The sequence below is a fragment of the Marmota marmota genome, unplaced genomic scaffold (assembly GCF_001458135.2).
Source record: "Marmota marmota marmota unplaced genomic scaffold, marMar, whole genome shotgun sequence".
Taxonomy (NCBI): Eukaryota; Metazoa; Chordata; class Mammalia; order Rodentia; family Sciuridae; genus Marmota; species Marmota marmota.
The window spans coordinates 13495000-13515084 of record NW_025999982.1 but is presented as its reverse complement, the minus strand read 5'-3'; the positions used below and the strand labels follow the sequence as shown (position 1 = coordinate 13515084).

General features: G+C 40.7%; 1 protein-coding gene and 1 long non-coding RNA gene across 5 annotated transcripts in view; both read left to right on the top strand.

Annotated features, from left to right (window-relative positions):
- The window catches only part of Rcan2 (regulator of calcineurin 2), a 242799-nt gene that overhangs the window by 98020 nt on the left and 124694 nt on the right, over nucleotides 1-20085 (top strand). The window lies entirely within an intron of this gene.
- LOC125617465 lies at nucleotides 337-19340 on the top strand. Its single transcript, XR_007348487.1, has 2 exons — nucleotides 337-9821; nucleotides 16359-19340. It is a non-coding gene; the product is annotated as an uncharacterized LOC125617465 (long non-coding RNA).

Genomic DNA, 20085 nt, shown 5'->3' with positions numbered 1-20085 from the left:
CGACTGATATCTCAGCTGTCAGACATCTCTCAGTCATCTTTATTGTGGCTTGAGCTTTTGAAGTCACAGGCCTAAAGATAGATGTTTTCATGGCATTTGGACATGTCCTGTTGCCTGGTAATGAATTGAGGCGGGGGATAGGGATGTAGCTCAGTGACAGAGCACTGGCCCAGCCTGCCCAAGGCCTGGGTCTAGTTCCTAACCCCCAAACAAACATCAGCACTTGGTGTTAATGTGAAAGGTTCTCGCTTACTCAGAAGTTTGCTGAGTGTCAGTCACATTGGCTGTTGGGGCGGGGGGGAGGGCGGCGAGGGGAGGTCAGGGGAATGAGGAGCACTGGTAGACAGACCAGCAGGCAAGCAGGTGGAAGGGAAATGAAGAAGCCTTTGAGAGGTAGGAGAGAAGCAATAAGTGGTTGGGCATTCTATGAAGAAGGAGGTCTTCTCAGACAGTGACAGAGTCAGAAGCAGGGACCTAGGAAAATGAATAATACAGAGGGGAGACAAAACATTCTTTTGGTAACTAGTTGTGACAGCTACTCTCTGTTGGCAAAAGGGCCAGGATATAAGTATTACATACTAAATAAGGCCATCTTTTCCTTTCTGTGAAATGAGATTATGTAGAAAATGGTGTGTGCTGATGCCATTATTCATAAGAAATGCCCCTTGCCTCACCTGTTCCTTTGGGGCAGAAGATCTGACAGGGAATGGTAGCTGCTGTCATTTTACAGAACACTTACTGCATGCCTCTCACTGCACCAAATTCTTCATTTGTGCTAATCAGTGAATTCTTACAACACCGCCAGTCAATAACACTGTTATCCCCGAATCACAAGAGCTTCAAGTTCTGAGGTTCAGAAAACTTAAATAACTTATCAGTCGTTCGTTTGAATCTTGGCTATATATTCATGGAAACCGACTCCCAAACCTCACACTTGAACAGTATGCTCCACTTTAATACTACATAAACATTTCAAAAATTTTGGGAAGAACTTAAAGGTCGCCTGGTTCGGTTTTGAAATTCCCGTCTCTGGATTACTCCAGGCCCATAATAAAATTTTTGATGGTCTATTGCAAAATTTAAAAAGTAAGGCCCCAGTTATGAAATTTTCATAAAACTGAATTTACGTAACCCAAAGAACTTTTTATTCTGATTACTGTGTCCTTCTTTCTTTATAGTTCCCCACCCAAAATGGCCTTTCCTTAAGGAAAAGATGTTCACAGTAGTTAGTAGCCCATGAGCTATTAAATACTGGGCTTATCATTGTGTACTTAGAAATATAAAAATTCAGCAGCCCCATGTTGTATCTAACATTGTTAGTTGTATTGGTCTATGAAACCCAGAGTTTGATTCAATTTTATCCTTATGTCAGCAATCCCCCCACAATACCCCTGAAAGATGGCCAAATGGTGTTGTTTTTCACATTTCCAATGGCAGAGTTTGTTACTTTTTGTCAGAGCCCATACTCTGTTGGAGGAAGTTCTTCCTTTTACTGAATTATCATCTATAATTAATGGAACCATGAACACTAAGTGTATCCCACTGGGTTTTAAGGAAAATGTGTGAAGGCAGGCACTGTGGGCAGCACCCTCACCCAGAAGCTGTGCTCTTGCTTACCTATTATCAACTCTTTTCCCCATCCTTTATCAAGTGTCAGCTTCATGAGGGCAGTGACCTTGTCCCTGGCATATATGTACTGTGCCTGGCACAGTACAGGTGCCAATCAACATTTGTAAAATGAGGAAATGAGAACTTGTAAATAGCAGACATTCAGTATTTGCTCAGGGTAATGAGGCTAATCCATCGTCTACATGACTGACAGTGCTTCACAGATTTAAATATTTGAAGTCAGCTCCCATGCCCTCAATCTTCTTTCTTTTTCTAGACTAAGAATTATCAGTCCCTTGAATTGCTTCCTCCATAACAGAGTATGTGGACTCCTGCTGGTGCTCCTCCTCTGTATCCACTGCCTAAGGCTGAAGACAGGACATCATGGGCTCGCCATGGTCAACTCCAGGGGTCTGTGTCCTCTCAGAATCTAATAACATGGCTTAAGCCAACTTTTTGTTTTGTTTTTATCACATCACGTGGTTGCCTCTGAAGCCTGTAATTGACACCTCATACATTTTTGTTGCATTTATTTCTGTAAAGAATCTCCATCATTTGGCATAACTTGGCATTTAACCCCTTTTATAGTTCATCTTGATTTTGACCTATCATTTTCACTATGCAGAGCTTTTTAAATCTTAGTTCTTTTCTCCTTCTCTCCTTCACTCATTCACCCAGTTATTATTGAGCATCTATGATGTGCCAGGCTCCATCTTCAAAGCTTCCCCTCCACCTGTGTGTTGTTGGTGTACACAATGAACACACTCTCTGTAAGGTCACTCCCTCGGTATGACAGAATCCCAAAGTTGATCTGTTAATCAATATTCTTGAGACTGGCAGTTTAATGAGCTATAAATCTTCCACCTTCCACTGCCCACCAGCCCTCAGCAGAACTTAGGATAGAATAAGAGCCTTGTTCATGGTTTTGTTGGCTCTTGCTGTCAAGACTTGAAGGGTAGCCCCTGGGGACACAGAGCACATGGTCCTCTAAGGAGGAAACCAAAGACAATATGCTCCACTACTCATGGCAGCCTCCTAAGCAAAGCCTCCTGCCTATGGACACACAGCTTCCAAGAAACCAAGTCAGGCACCATGACTCCTCCCCAAACTGCAGGCTGAGAATTGCTCCTGGACCTCCATTCTTACCCTGCCCTCCTGCCTGTCAGCTGCCGTTAAGCAACCATGCTTTTCAAGAGCTCATCACATGCCAGGTGTTTCTTGATCTCAGTCAATCCTCATTACAGATGGATGAAGTTTACATACTATTATAATTCCCATTTCACAAACAAGGAAACTGAGGCCTGGGGCAGTCGTGTAAGTGCCCCAGATCCCAGAGTTAGATAAAGTGAAGCTGGGATACAAGGCAGGTGCCCGACTCCACAAAACCCTCCTCCCCTCTGATGGGGGACTGAGCTTTCCAGCATGGCTGGGCTCTGCCTCGACTTCCTTTGACTGCTCAGGGCTTTTGGGCCATACCCCTATCCCTCCTGCTGTTCATTTGGCTGCTATAGCATCCAGATAGTCAGCTGGACCATTTTCCTCACCCAATCTCATATAAGGGAGATATTGTCTTCATTTTATAGATCAGGAAACAGAGAAAGCAACTTTCTAAAGTTCAATATACTTCCCAAAACATTCCAGAAAAGACTCTCACTGTTCCAGGTCCCAACTTTACTCTCCTTTCATCTTACTACTTCATAGTTATTCTCAACACTCAGCAGAGGATATTTCCTTGGAGTCTAGTGATCCTGCAGAAACGAGGCTGATATAACTCAACTGGATTTGTGAAAAGCAATGAAAGTTTGTGGTGATCACAGGTTTTTGTTGGATTTTTAATGATAACAGGCCAATAGCTGAACAAAAAATTATTGTGTCAAAAAATAATAGAGGAAAAGTGAACCTGTCTATAGTTACGTTTTATATTAGAACAAAGTACTAAGCACTAATGGTGCTGGAAATAGAGATGAATAGCACATGAAATAGCCCTGAGGAGCTGGAAGGTCAGTGGCGAGGCTGGTGCCCAAGCAGGTGATATCAGTATACACTATAGCATTGTGGGAGGCAAATGGACAGGGGCTCTGGGGCCATCGAGCTGAGGCCTGAGCTCTGAGGAACCTCCCTGAGAGCTGAATCTGGAAGAATTAATGGAAAGAGGAGAAGGACATTCCAGCAAGAGGAAATAGCATGAAGAAAACCTTGGATGCCTGAAATAAGAACAAGTGCAGGTTGATATAAAAAGTTTGCTATCATCAGAACACAAAGGAGATAGGAGTGATGGAAGACTGAGCTGCCCCTCACTATGAACTTTGTCTTCGTCCTCTAGAATCTAGACTATCCTGTGGCCATGGGGACTTTGAAACTTTTGTTTACTTTTGAATAATTCGGATAGTATTAATTTGGTCTCAGTCTTCTGGCTCTTTTTCCCTCCAAAGGTGTCCCTGAAAATTTGATTGATTCATGTCTTCTTAGGTTTTGCATCTTGATCTCTTACCAATTATACTCTGCTCTTTTCTAACCTGAATGTTCTTTATGGTGTTAGGAAAGATGTGAATTTGGAGCCTGGTGATGATGCCTATTGTCTATGGCCTGCAGCTCCTTGGAGTTTTGGAGGATACTGCTTATTTTCTGGCCACCTAATTCCCCTTCCTGTCATTTTGTGCCACACCTATGGTTTCTTTGGGTTGGAGTTGTTCTCTCATGTTCATTATACTTTAAAATACTTTGAAGCCAATGGTTGGTGAAATGCGATTGAGCTTGGAAACCAGGCAGACCTAGAGGTTCTTTTCATGATTTAAAAAAACACTTTATGGTGGAAAATTTCAAACATATACAAAGTAAGCAGAATTAGTATAAGAAGCTTTTGTAGACATCACCCAGCTTGAACAATCCTCAGCATCTGCCATTCTTGTTTCATCCATAATTCCAACCCCCGCCCCGTCTTGTTCCACTAGATGTTTTTACAGTGCTGCCTTTTCCATGTAAAATTAATATACCTTGTGATGCAAAAATCTTAACTGTACAGTTTTGACAAATACATCTGTGCTCCCCAGACCCTTTCACCATAAACTCCCATTTCTCCAGAAGGTTCCCTTATAATCACTTCCCAAGCAATCTGCTCATCCCATAGATAGCAAATGCTCTTCTCGCTCTTTTCACCTTTGATAAGCTTTATCTATTCTAGAATTTCATACAAATGGGATCATACAGTTATGTACTATTGAAAAGTAAGAAAATTACCTTGCAAACCAAAGGTTGCCACCTAGAAGCCATAGGAAGTGACTTCATACCAGACATTAAAGGAGAAAGGCTTATTTTTCTTCAGCTCTTTCCAGAAAGCAATTATAATTTTTAAAAATCTGCTTTCTATTTCTGTTCCCTATATAGAGTATTGCAGTCATCTATATTTAGAATTTGTCTTAATCTAATACTCTTGAGTAATTTCTATATGATCTCATTTTTCTTAAAAGTCGCAGGAATCTTGTAAAGACACTAGATGGCTATAGCTGTATTTAAGCCAAATCATGCACTGGTCACTTTATTAATAGATATGCACTGCAGTTTTCTAAATTCACCTGGAACTTATTTTGCTGAGTATGTGCCATTATAATTGCTTGAGTTGAGCAGAATGTAAATTGAGTTGTCTTCATTCTCCTGAAAGTTGTGACTTTTCTACTATTAAGGAAGAATATATGTCCCAACATGACTTTCTGAAGGCTCCAGAGCTTAGATGACTGTAGTTTCTATTCCTTGAATTAGAGAATAGCTGGAAGATGAATATCACATTTTGATTGGGAGTTTTTACAATGTGCAAGGTACTGATTTAGGTGGTTTTCTCAGTACTTAACAAAGAAAAGTATTTAATATTCCCAATAACCCCTGTGAGAAAGGGACTGTTAATTAGTTCCATTCCGCAGATATGTGAATTCTAGCATACAGACTAATGAATTATTCAAGATGTGAATAACTGTGAAGATTAGATGGGGTTCCAGCTCCCAGGCAATCCTAGTAGTCCCGGTTTTTAACTGCCTCACTTTTTTTTTTTTTTTTTTTAGCATTATAAGAGTTGGAAATCCTGAAGGAAAAATGTGTTTGTTGTGCTGGGACCAGTTTCTCCATTCTCAGGCAACCCTTTGTACTGTGAATGTGAGGGTGCTTCTAAGAACTTTTGGCCTACAGACATAATGGAAGCTTCAGGGCGGATAAATCAAGTCAATAGTAGGGAAGTTACCCCATGGGACTTCCCATTGGTAACCAGGAAGCCCTTGAAGACCCAGCTTTGCTGGATAAGATATTAAGTGCTCAAAAGGGGCTGGGTAGGACAGCTCTATGCTGTTGTCTGTGATCCATGGGGAGCAGGTAGGAACAAGGAGCAGTGAAATTTAGTCACTGGACTGTGGCAAAGGCAGAGACGAGAATGCTTTTATAGACTGAGCCTTCCCTGGGGAAACACTTTTTTAAAAATAATAATAATAGCCATTATAGGAAACTGAAGAAAACTCTTTGCCTGGGGGAACCAGGTTGTGTGGTAGGATTACCAAGTGACGGTAGATACCCTGAAACACAATTCTGTGTTTCTGTTCCCTGCCTGGCTTTGTAAAAGGGGAGGCAGCTCATTTCACGTTCATGCTCACTGGATTCAGGCATTGCCACACGTGCCCTCCGTTTATAGAATCTAATTTCAGGAGCTGGAAAAACAAGCAGTGGTTAAGAAAACTGAGCCAGAAGAGCGGTGCTCTGAGCTGGAAGCTGATGTCCAGATGTGCAGAGAAGCTCAAGTGCCTTGCCCAGGGTTGCACAGATAATTAGTGCTGGTGCTGAGACAGAATTCAGGTTTCCTGATTGTCCATTCCAGGATTTTTCCATTTTATTATCTGCCTCTATGGATTGTTCTCTTTGCTGTTCATAGCGCAGAAATCCAAACAGTACACCATGTCATCTACCTTTTAGCATTGTCTTGAATCTTTTCTGGAATGAGATGGGCTAGGGAACATAAAAATACACTCATATATAAACTTCACTGAATATGTCAATCTTTTTTTTGCATATTGTCATGTTTGAATGTGAGCTGATTGAGAACATGACTCTGAGTCTCCCAGAGACAGGAAACCCAACATAGTTGACATTGTGGTGTTGTTTTGTTTTTTTTAATCACCTTTCCAGGCACTGTTACCCTTTTGCACTTTTAATTTTTTTTTACTTTCTATTATTACATATCATTGATAAATCAATTAACTTTTGTTCCATTTAGTGGTATTATTTTATTCTTATATAAATTAACACAGTACCTTATCATGTACAAAGCTTTTTACATGTATTATCTCTTTAGACCTGCATAACAATCCTACCAAGGGAAAAGGGTAGGCACAACTCACCCCCATCGTGCAGGCTGAAAATTAAGTTACTGAAAATCACACCTGGTTAACCAGGACTCAGGTGTCTTTACTCCTGAACCCGTGTTTATTCCTGATTCGCTCCTGTGGTGGTTCTCAACCTCAGCAGGCTTCAGATTCCCATGGAGACCTTGTTAAGCACGGGTTTCTGGGCTTCATCTCAGGAGTTTCTGATTCAGGAAATCTGGGGAAGGCTTCAAGAATTTGCATTTCTAATATGTTCCCAGGTGATGATGATGATGCTGGTCTGGGGACTACACTATAATAACTGCTGATCTAGAGCTTTGGCCTAACATTTTGGAACACTGGGCTGGTAGTCGAGTCTTCATCTGCAACACTGAAATCCTGAAAGCTGAACTTTTTTTCCTCCTGAAAGGTGGCGTAAATCATTTGGCAGCAAATCCTGACCTGAACTAAGGTGAGACTATTTATAGTCTTAATATGTCAGGGTGATTGTTCATAGCGTTTGCTGTAAAAATGTTAATGTATTGAATTCCAGGGGTGCCCCAGACCTTTCTCGGGGTGTTCCATACAAACACATGGTACTACCTTTTAGATCTGAAGAACTCTGGTTCTGAAAATGTCTGATGCCAAAGCTTTGGAATAAGGGACTGTAAATTTGCATTCCCTTAACAAAAGGGACTGTGGTCTTTGCTTTTGATGTCATTCAACTGCAGAAACACTGCTGCAGGCTAAGCTGAGAGGAAAGGTGTTGAGAAGTCTTTCCCTGGTTACCTGGGTAAATCCCAAGGACACAGTGATCTGAAATCATCATTCCCTGAAGCTTAATTATATTTAGTAGGGGCATCATCGATAACAACATTCACACTCTTGACCACACTCCCTATGCAGCTTTGATTCTGTACCTGGAAATGAGATGACATTAAACCGGAAGATTAGGGTAAGGAGGAAGGGAGAGAAAAGCTTGGCATTTTTATGTAATAATGAGTCAGGCTTAAACCACAAAACAGTTGTTCAAATCTCTGAAACTCAATTTCATTTAAATGAGAATGCTGCTTAGAGCTATTACAAAACCATCAAAAGCATATTCATTAAGAAATAGTCACATATATTGTAACTGGATTACGTGAAATTGTCTGAGTTAAAATGAGTTACTGAGGGGGAGAAAAAAGTATTTAAAACATTCCCCAGTTCATTTTTCTGGAGCTTATCATTTTGTGTTCTACTCCTGGCATTATTGAGGTGACTGCCACTGAGATGGTATAGCTTTCTGCCCAAAGCTCCCTCTCTTGCAATTGGTGCTTGTGGGCCCCAGAGCAGTTGATTGTCTTCAGGTTGGTATCTCACATCCAGAAAGTGATTTGCCTGGGAGCCATTAGCATTTCCTTCCCTGAAGCAATGAGACTGTTTCCTATGTGTGAGGGGCCCCAGGTTTTGTGGACCCCCATAATCCACAAACTCCCTTCACCTTTTTCTCCCAGATTTCAGTTCTCACTCACCTGCCTCCTATTTTCTAGATCCATGGACACTCCTCAAGTAGGACTACAACCAATTTGATTAATCATATCTCACTGCTGCAGTCTGGCTGGGCACGGCTATGGCTCTCAGCATCTCGCTTGTAAGGCATCATGTGTCTTCATTTGGCTACAGTACTCTGGGATTACTGTGCTATTTTGTATAAGGGGCCATCGTTCTGTTCAAACGATTTTATTCAATGTGCACGTTAGGTTCAGAACCCTCTAGATAGAACAATAGTAAAATCTGTCCAACTTTTCAAAGAGAATAATGTCCGAGACCAGAAACTGACCAATTTGATGGCTGTCTCCTTGAAACTTATGTCAATGTTGCTCTGACCTGGTCTCATTGTCCGCAGTGAGGAGCTAGTAGCTTATAGATCTCTAGAACTGAGTGCTGTTCGGTAGGACTACTGCGGTATCAACTTGCAACCTTGGAGCATTCTGATCCATGAGCCTAGTTCCCCTGAGGCTTGTGGCACAACCGAATGCGGTAGCTGTTTTTATTGTCTCGCACATTAAAAATAAGTTTTCCAAAAACACAGGACTCATTGAACCATCATCAGGTCCATAAATCCCAGGCTGTTCCTAATGTGAAACCCTGCATTTCTATCTGGACAGAGTCCCTGCACCAGACCAGATCTAAAGCTCAAAGGTAGAGCAGTGATGATAATGGCACCTATGCCTTTTGAATGGCTTAGGCCCTGGGCCAGGCAGTCATTAGCTCTGCTGAGCAGCTCTAGTTCGTATTGTGAGTGCTGAGTAGTTTGCTAAGCTGTTTCTCATGCATCCCATCCTGCTCTCCTGTTCAGTCCCTCATGAGAAGCCATTTATAAATAACAAGCTTTAACTATCATGAAACCTACAGGCCTCTGTGAGGCAAATTGCAGCGGCTCCAAACTGGCTCCAGGATTAACAAATAAATGGCTATCAGCTTAATTGCAAGAAATTAGCTAATCAATCAGCAAATAGTGCCTACTAGGTGCAGCTGCTAAAACATACTGTAGGGATATTAATAGTTATAGGAGTAGCTGACATTTTCTGTATGCTCATGGGTTGTACTTGTGGTGGTCTTTCAATCCTACAACGATGTCACTGTCATTTCTGTTTTTTAGGTGAGCAAACTGAGGTGATAAAATAAACAAGTAGTTAGGTGTGGGTTTGAACTTGGGTCTTTGTGATTCCAAATATATTCTGAACTTGTACCCTTCTTTATTTCCCTCCCTGACCTCCGAGTCTGGTTAGGACTTGGCTTCTATCTTTATAACTTGTACCTAAAGCACTGATATGATTTTAGATAAAGAAGATGCAAATTCTTTATAACAAGCAGGAAGTAAGATCTTCATTTGTGCCAATTTAAAAGCATTGATAGCACATATCAGGAGTGACCTCAAGAGGCACTCTTCTCTATTCACTAACATCTGCCAGAAAAAGACAGCTGCGCCCTTGGCTTTAATGGTGTTCTTCAGTTGGTCGATGATGAATAACTTTGTACGCCAAGTCCCTTGTTCTTTCACTTGGAGTTATGCTTCACGGTTGAGTCACCCTGGTAGATATACAAGGAATTAGGACTTGGATTCAGTCATGGAAGAAAGCCTTACAGATGTCTCCCTGCTGCCAAAATGGGACACTGCCCATGCCCACTCTTAACATTTTCCAAGCTAAAGTCATGTCCACCAGGCTCTCTGGAGAACATCTCTGAGGCCTTAAATTCTTGAACCAGAGCTTGAGAAACATGCAGGCGGCATTGCAGGTAGGTTCCCTGAGCATCCGACTGGCTCCAACCCAGCTCCTCTGGTTTCAGGAGAGAACATCAGCTTTGCCTCCCTTTGTCCAGGTGTCAGCCCTTCCCTGATACCTAGTCTAGATCTTCCTCATCTCCAACATGGGCTTGTGACCTTGGAGAGAGGTACATGAGGAAGATAGGTGGGATGTGGTCCCCTTCTGCCTGGGATAACAGTTTTAAGTTCTGATTTTTCTTTCAGGTTAGGGCTTCAGAAGGCAGCATTTAAGTACCTTTCCTTATGGAAATGCCTTTCACATTTCCTGAGTTGTTCTTAAAGACAGCCATATATTAAAAAAAAACAAACACATTTTTATTGTATAAACTGTCATGGAAGACAGCATCCAATCTGTCACTAAATGTCCCACACAAATTTCCCCACAAGCAACTGCTTTGAAAACAATGCTAGGGAGGGAAAAAAATGAAACAAAACTTTAAGAAAAGGTGGTCGACTTCCCCCTTTCTAATTAGGGAGACCTGATCTAGGCAACTCATAAATAATGACAACCAAAGTTGACTGACCACATTAAGTACCTTTGGGAACCTCATGAAAAGTTTCTGGGTTATACAAGGAAGAGGTGCAGAATTGGTATATGTTCTAGGGAACACTGCATTTGAGTTGGACTTTGGAGATTGAAAAGGAATTCAGAGATGAGAAGAAAAGAAAGACATGGCCCAGGGAATGTGTACAAGTCATAGAACGGGGATCAGCCCACCACCTCATTGTGTGCAGTCTAAGGACTAAGAATGGTTTTTATATTTTTAAATGATTGAAAAATGAAATCAAAGGAAGAGGTATATTTGTGACGTGTGAAAATTGTATAAAATCCAAATTTCTGTTTCTATGAAGTCTGATCAGAACAGGGCTATCTACTCTTCATCTATTATTGATGGCTGGTTGCTTCTGCACCAAAGCAGAATTGAGTAGTTTTGACAGAAACTGAGTGGCCTGAAAAGCTTAATATATTTACTCCTTGGCCCATTATAGAAAAAGTTGGCTGATACCTAAATAGGTGCATAAATATGGAGGGATGTTTTCCTGGAATGGTAAATTGACTGATGTGAAGTTGGTGCATGAGGCAGAGAATATGCCAGAAAGGTGAGTGGGGGCCACATACCAGAAAGTTTTGAAAGCCTTGTTACCCCTTTGGGCTTTAGTTTACAGATAATGGGTTGCTATCGAAGGATTCTGAACAGAAGAAGCCTGTGCTCATGGGGATACCATGATCATGTCTGTGTTTGGGGAGAAAAATTCTTGAGGCTGAGAGAAAGCAGGCTTGGAAGATGAGGCCAAGCGTAAAAGCAGTGTGGGACAAGTATTTTTCCATTGGTTTTATTTCCTAAGTAACCACATGGGGTTTTCATGGAATCTCGTGAGTTGAACTTTAGACTGTGAGTTATTATAATAAGTGGATTTTTTCGCCTTGCCTACCATACATATCTTCTTTCATCTGTCTGCAACTGAACCATTTAAAAAATATGCTTTGCATTTCTACGGCTTCAAAATTGTATGTTCACAATGATAAATGCTAGGTTCTGTTGATCAAATGAACGGGTTTGATGAAATTACATTTAAAACAGGAAGGCTGAAAATTTCACCTTAGTTGTATCCTTATTGTCATAATTTAGGCTTCTTATGCATGAACTCTAGAAATCACTTCTTATCAAATTCTAGAGTCCTAAAAGTGCAAATGGTTGTAATAGTCTGTCAGCCTCATCTTTTAACCATTCATCTGTACAAAAAAATCAAGCATCACTATATGTATACGCTTAATTATATCAGGCTCTGTGGAATAGGATACTGAAAAAATACAAAAGAATGATTTTTCTGCCCAAGATGCAGAGTAACATATATGAAATGTTAAAACAGTGTTACAGTATGGAAGACAGTTGTGCACCATAGAAATTCAGAGGGGAGCTATTAGGAATGCCTGAGATGGATTCTAGGAAGATGGGAGGATTCCTAGCATGAAAATCCAGACTCAATACCCTGGTAGGAGGCGCTTCATATGAAAGAAAAAGGAGTTGTGATGTAATAGGTCCTGGGGAGCCATAGCAGGCTTTGGAGTATTCACATAGCCACCCACTTAGCAAATGTGTTGCATATACTCAGAACTATGCTGTTCCATGGGGCGAGCATGAGGAATAAGACATGACCCCTACCTTCAGGGAATTGGATAGTAACAGTCTCTTGAAGGAAGGAAGTAATTAAATGTAATGTGTGGTCAGCTCTATGAAGCAGGCAGTGTCAGTGTTGGGTTGATGTGGTGGAAGCAGAGTGATAGGGATGTCATAGGGATGGTATCTGTTGGCTGGAAGGTCCCCCTTAGGACTCTGCCTGAGGTACCCAAAGCAAGACTGGGGCTGGTTCTAAGGGGATGGGCAAGGGAGACAGGAGGAGGGGTAGAGAAGGGGTTGGGGAGAAAGAGTCAGAGTCTGATTTCTCTTGTTTCATGAGCCTCTGACAAAAAAGTTCCACCTCAAGACTGTCCTGTTTGCTGCCATCCTCAGGTGCCCTGTCTTCCTTGGGTCATTGGGTCATTGCTAGGTAAGAAAGTACAGTAGAACAGCTCCATCTTTATTTAAAGACAAGGAAAAATGGAGACAAATTAGTGATAAAGTATCCCTTGCTTAAGGACTAATTTTTACCATGCGAAAAATAAAAAACCAATTTACTCAGAGTCTAAGGTTTTCTGTTCTTGACATGGTAGCTTAACTTTAGTTTAACTGCCAGCAATCAAACTGCATATCAAATAGCAAAAGTAAATTGACGGCCATTTCTCAGAAACCCGAAACAATCTTCATGAAATAACAGTAAATTGTCCTTTAACCTCACAGTAGCTGACTGCTAGGGTGTGTCTAACTCTGAGCAGAGTGAATACTGGTCTAACAGCATGCTGATCCCAGCTCCTCTGTTTTACCAGGAATTCCGGGTCTCTGAGACTCATTTTCCTTTGACTTCATGATCTCTAATGCCCATTCCAGGTACAAATTTAAGGTTTTTTTCCTGAAAGCTTAGAACATTTATCTTGCTCAGAACACTTATACCTGGAAAAATGTTAGCTTTTATAATTTTACACATGGAATCGGACTGCTTATAGTTAAGGGATCCAGTAGAATTTCAATAGAGGACCACAAGTGGTTCTTTTGATAACTGATAATAAATAAATATATCTTTGGGGAAATTTTTCTTTGGGAATGCCAGGGGCAGTTTTTGCTCCCAAACTAGGACTCCACCTACAGGTGTGACCAGACCCAGTCCATTGTCTATTTTGAAGATGGCAATATTCAAGCTCAGTTGACAAGAACACTTTCTGACTATCCTGTTTCAAATAAGTCTGAACACTTAGTAACTTATTTAACATGTGGAGCCAAGAGATCTTTCTTAGGAAAAGGAATAGTTGGGAATTGCTGGCTTATATCTACAGCCCTTGGTTATGGGGCTATGACAGGATATGTTTAAGAACATAGGCTGCCATGTCACATGCTTGGTTTAAAGGTGCTCCTGGATGACATGCTTCACTTTTGAACTTCAGCTTCTAATTCTGTAAACTGCATAACTAATACCTACCTCTGATAATTTAATTTCTTAGATTATAGAATGAGTTTCAATGTCTAGCACAGAGCCTGGTACAAAGAGAGTACACAAAAAAATGATGATTTCCACTGATGTGGTGGGAACTACCTTATTCCATCCCATATGTTTTGTGTTTTAGTTGACTCCTAGAAAATACAATTATTGCAATCATGTGCTAGTCTTCAGCATTCTCTTTTCCATGGGTAATAGAAACACCCTGGGGCAGACTGCCTGGAAGATAATTCTTTCTTTGGTTACATTCCATGCAGTTCCTGCAAGTTAATTTTGAATTAGAGTTGGAAGGGGTGGTTCTGGGCCATGCATATGATGGTTCAGTACATTTGGTTTTTATTCAACACATGTTTATTGAACATCTGGGCTGTGTTCCCTGTTGATGAAATTTAAATTACCAAGACTAGGTCTGAATGATAGGACCATAATTCCTGAACAAATTTTGGTCTAAAAGGAGGAACAACTCAATGGTACTAGGCATGGTTTGTTGCCCACCATCCACTCGCCTTTTCTTCCTAAGAGCCTCATTTATTTTTCAAGTATAGCTCTTACCATGTTCAGTCCATGTGCCTCAGGAAGATTGACCCCATCTTGATCTTCACCTCAGCCTAATTAGTCCAAGAGTAATCCTGTCCCTTATTATTGATTGACTCTTGATAACAGGTTTCAAGTTATATAAACAAAATCCATGTTGTTCAAGTCAAGGTGGGTTTTCTGTTATTTGAAACCCAAAATATCCTGATACCTCTCCCAACTTGTTATTAATCAATTTTATTTATAAATGTTATTAAATTCTTCTAAATACCTCTCATAATTTGCCGTCAATATTGGGTGGTGAATGACTATCCAGTAGAACAGGCCAAGAGATGCCATGGTATATATTGGTTAAAGCTGATTATGGAGGCACTGGAACAGTCAATAGACCACTGTTTGTACTTCTAAAGTGTTATAGGACAGGTTATTAAGTGATTAAAACCTAAACTCAATGTAATTCAGAATAAGGAGTAGAAAAAAAATGTTAATATTTGTTGTTTGGGAATTCTCCTTATTTCTACCTCACTTATTCACCACTGGGAAGGTGGAATGACACATCGGATTGGTAAATTTGGAGTTAAGATTGGATATATGGCAGTTAGTTCATGGTTTCCTTTTTCCTCTTAGGATTGAGCCTGACTGTGAGAAGCAGGGTTCCTTTCTGCCTACCACATCTACAATTGTCAAACCCACTATGGAAAGTCTACCCTAGCTCAGCTATGATTGGATGAGTAAATCTAGCAACCCACACATCTCTTTCCCCATTTGCTGTGTGTACACTAAACTCTGATTAATAAGAGTGACATTTTGACCACCATCTTTATTTGCTTATTCTCAAAATTGTTAGAACAAAGGTTATTTTTTTGGACACCCAACAGAGTTGATTCCCAATATAACTCAGGAACTGTCGGAATTATGGCCTACGATAAGAACACTATAATAATTATGCATCACTAAATGGAAAAATCAGTCCCAACTTGCACATCTTTTTTTCTATTTTTAATTAAAATTCTTAGCGATTTACATCACAAGGCCTTGAATCTGGTGAAAGCTTTAGGTCTCCTCTCCAGAAATAAGCATGTATATATTGTACAGTGTCAAAGTATTTGATACCTCTCCCCTAACCCCCAGATCTACCCATATAACCTTTATGGATCTATGTATCTCAGGTTAAGAACTCTGAGTTAAGTCCCTAGAAGATAGCTCATTGAGCAATGAATATAAATTGAAGACGAGTCCTACAAAGGATAAGAATGTGATGCTAAGGGTGACTTCTAGTGGAACCCTGGGGAAGCACTGCCAATGATGAGAGTGAACTAAGCGTTGGACCTGGGGGTATGATAAAGGTGAAAGGTCAGTGCCTCTAAAAATCTAGATTCTAGCAGAAGACAAAAATTACTTAGATGGTGTAGAGACTTGAATGAAGAGACCACCTACTGAAGTACAAATGGGGCTGACAGAGCAGACCAGGATATGGAGGTATCTGAAAGCTGAACTCACTAAATTCCTGAGTAACCAGTGTAAAAGTATTACTTCACTTAGGGCCAAAGGAGGAAGACCAGTGTCACTAGACCTTGTAAGACCTTGGTTATTCTTCTAGGAGGAAACTGTAGTCACACTGGAATATGGAAATATCCCCATTTTCTCCTTGTCCATTGATCTCCTACTGGTACTTACCATTAACTGAATTTAAGTGGAATCCAATCATTAAGGCACCTAGAGGGCAGGGGGATGCATTCCATGGAGCCATCTTCCCAGGGTACGAAACAGGGCAGGGAAGGAAGGAAGCAACTGAGAATAACCAGTAGAGGGAATTCAGTGAAACTAAAGAAATGGACAAGGTTAGGTGTCTTGAGTGTTACATGGGGTTGCTGAGGAGGCCTGGTGGGGGCTTAGTCAAGGTACGAAGACAAGAGATGTTCCCTGAGAATCGGGTCCAGAAGAAAAGTGACCTGAATGTCAAAGAACAAAACCTTAAGAGGGAAAAGTGTTCAGACTAGAACTCACTAAATTCCTGAGTAACCAGGTAGAAACCAAGATCCACTGTGGTGGGTTAACAGCTGTGAACACAGGTTGGAGATAGCCTGTCCCTGTGCAGTCACAGTGGTCTTCCAAGAATGGGTGGAACAGAGCTAAAGCAGTGCTTTCCAGACCCTCCCAATTGTTTGCTGTTGGACTGTGGGACACCCCACCTTTCTAAGTGTTGCTCATTCCTGTTGGTTTGGAAAGACAGCAGACGGGAGGAGGTGAAAAGAAAGGCCATTGGAAACATGATTAGCTGTTCTTGCCATTAGGAAACAAAAGGTTCATAGTTTTTGTTTTCTAATTTTAGTCTATGCAGCATGAATGATTAAAAACTATTTCTACCTAAGAGCTGGGTTTCATTTCAGTGACTTATTTTTATCACATCTGATTCATTGCTACCTTTAGAACCATTTCTTCTCTAAGCCTTAAATAAATATGTGAAATTGCAGATGTCCTACAATAGCAAATGCAGGAGATTAGTATGTTTAATGCTGGGGGAGTGGGGGTATTTTTGTAACTTGGCTGAGCAGAGTTTTAGTATGAGGCTTTAAGCATCCAGAGTCAAGTTGCTTAGACACATGACACAAGAAAGGTGGTACAGCCCATGGGAATCAGTTGAGCGCACTGAGCTATTATTACTCTAATTTTTTTTTCCAGAAAAGTATGTCTAAGTAGTCAATTCCCTGGTCACTCCTGTTTTTACACTTTTTTGGGAACTTGGGGCGGGGGGGTTTACTGGGTATTGAACCTGGCCAGAGGTGCTTAACCATGAACCACATCCCCAGCCTTTTTAATATTTTATTTTGAGACAGTCTCACTAAGTTGGTGAGGCTGGCCTTGAATTTTCAATCCTGCTTCAGCCTCCTGAGTCACTGGGATTATAGGCATGTGCCACCACACCCAGCGATACATGAAGTTTTATGGGAACACAGATTTACCCATTCATTATTAGTTTCAGTGACTGCTTTCACTCTAAATGGCAAATTGAAGCAGTTTCCATAGAGACAACATACCCCAAACAGCCTTAACTAGATACTATTTGACCCTTTGCAGAAAAGTTTACCAGCCCCAGTCTAGACTGGAAGATAAACAGCTAAATTATATACCTGGCCATTACATGCAATTTAAAGCAGAGACTAGAAAAAAAGTTAGAGCAAGTTGAATTTGAAGAGGAACTTGGGAGAATGCAAGCCAAGATACTTTTGCTTTTAAATAGTATTTCTCATACTTGTGTTTCAAAATACCAGACTTAACCGGCATCTGTGTAAACCTAAGTTGGAAATTAATAGTGTTCAGAGAAAAGTAGGAAAGAAAAACACACTAACTAACATGTGATTTATTTTATGATTTTATAATCTGAAATTCTGTGTATTTAATGAGTAGGAAAAAATAAATTGGCAAGAAAAATTCCTATACTCAATTTAAAAGATGATAGGAAAGTAGATCATATTACCATTGAGATCCAACAACATGAAAAGAATGAAAGAATGATTGTCCATCTTGATGGAAAATAATGGGTCAGAATAATGAAGTGATCTAACTTGATCTTGAACTGACATTCCAAATTCATCTCAACCAGCCAAGCCTTTGAAGCTACACAGTGGCATAATTTTAATACTGTGGTTTTTAGAAGCTTTCTAAATGGGCTGGTATCTCATGTAATCTTCAGCCTGTCACTGGATATTTAGGATATTTTCTGGAAAGAGCAGGTGTTCTTTGAACCTTCGCCTGTGAAAAATAAAAACAAAAAACAAACAGTAATTCTACCTGGTGATGTGATTTTTTTTTTTTTTTTTTTTTACAAGCCTAGAATTATCAATGGTCAGTGAAGGAAAATAAACAAATAAAATGTACTCTTTATAGTATATTCAGTCAAGATTTTTCCATTTCTTAAACCATCCTTAAACCATGCCAACAGTAATTCACATGTTGATATGGTGGATTCTCTCCAACTTGGATTTCCCCATCCCTTGTGTTTTAAAGAGAAGTTCCCTTGCATTTTTCATTTTAAATTTTGTATTTCTGTAATTGTTGGACCATCAGCCGGGGTAAATGGATGGAAGGACGAATATATAGATAACTAAAATATAAGGGGGAGGGAGATAAACTCTTATTGGATGAGTTGAGCTGGTGTTAAAGAAAAAATTGTTCATGTTATTTGTTAAAAATAGATTTTATTCAAGGGGAGCACCGATTATTGCAATAGGTCTGGGGACCATGCATTGGGATAAAGGGATTTGGCTCAATTGTTTATAAATTCCTACTTTTTGATGCTGTATTGTCAAGAAGCAGGTTGAAGATCAGTGGATGGACTATTGGAGATAAAGGGGGACTGTAGCTAAATGGGCCTAACAGGATTCTTGCAGAGATAAGACTAGGGAGATGAGATGTCATCTGGGGGATGGTGGAGGGATAAAAATTGAATTAGATATCAAGGGTGATCAATATGAAAGATGGGGTTCTAGCTAAACCAGCTTAGCAAGATTCTTGCTAATACTGGAAAATGCAGACATGAACACAGAAGTCCATAAGTCAAGGCCTAGTTAAAAAAGTTCAGGGGTCTGAAGAATTTGGTCAAGGAGAGAATCTGTCACTGGAAATACATACTGAATGGAGAAGTAAGAATGATAGGAAGAGGCCTGGGTCTCTTTGGGATTTTTGCCTGGAGGTGGTTCAGAGAAAAGGTGCTAGGCTGCTGGGGCTATCTGGATATCTTCCTGAGTTTTGCCTTGGGAACCATTTGGAAGGTCTTGAATTTCTCAGTGTTCAAAATATGTGATAGTGAGTGTATTTGAAGCTGGAAATAAAAGAAGGAAACTGGGCTTCTTGAGGCAACGGCCAAAGGAATGAATTAGGAAGGAACCATGCTGTATTGATTCTTTGAATGATTACGTTAGCCCTGGAAAATACTAACTACAGTCCCAGACTCTTGTCAACTGACCCAAGTTCAACTTCTGGCCCTGATACATTCCAATTGTATAATCCTGAGCAGGTCATATAAACCTCCCTTGTTTGTCTGTTTTAGTTAGCTTTTTCACTGCTGTGACCCAACAAGAACAATTTTAGAGGAGTAAAAGTTTATTTGGGGGCTTGAAATTTCAGAGGTCTTGGTCCATAGACAACTGGCTCCATTGCTTGGGGTTCAAGGTTAGGCAGAAAAACCTGGTGGAAGAGTATGGCAGATGGAAGCAGCTCATATGATCAGAAAGCAGACAGACATACTTCACTCCCAGATACAAAATATATACCCCAAAGCCACATCCCCAATGCCTACCTCCTCCAGTCACACCTTGTATGCCTTCAGTTGCCACTCAGTTAATCCCCATCAGGGGATTGATTCACTGATTGGGTTAAGGCTCTCATGACCCACTCATTTCACCTCTGAAAGTTCTCGCATTGTCTCACGCATGAGCTTTTGGGGAACACATCACATCTAAATCATAACTTCATTTCTTCACCCATAAACTAGGGACAATAATAGTACCTACCTGGAAATGTCATCCTACAGATTTTCAGTGGAGCACCTTGTCGCGACCCCTCGCCAGCAAGGGAAAACACGACACAGGATTCTTCTTTCAGCAGTTTATTCAGGCCTTGATTCAAGTATCATCTTCTAGCGACCCCCTGCCGAGCGCCCAAGCACAGCCTAATAAAGCCTCCCGCATACCAATCCCAAGCTGC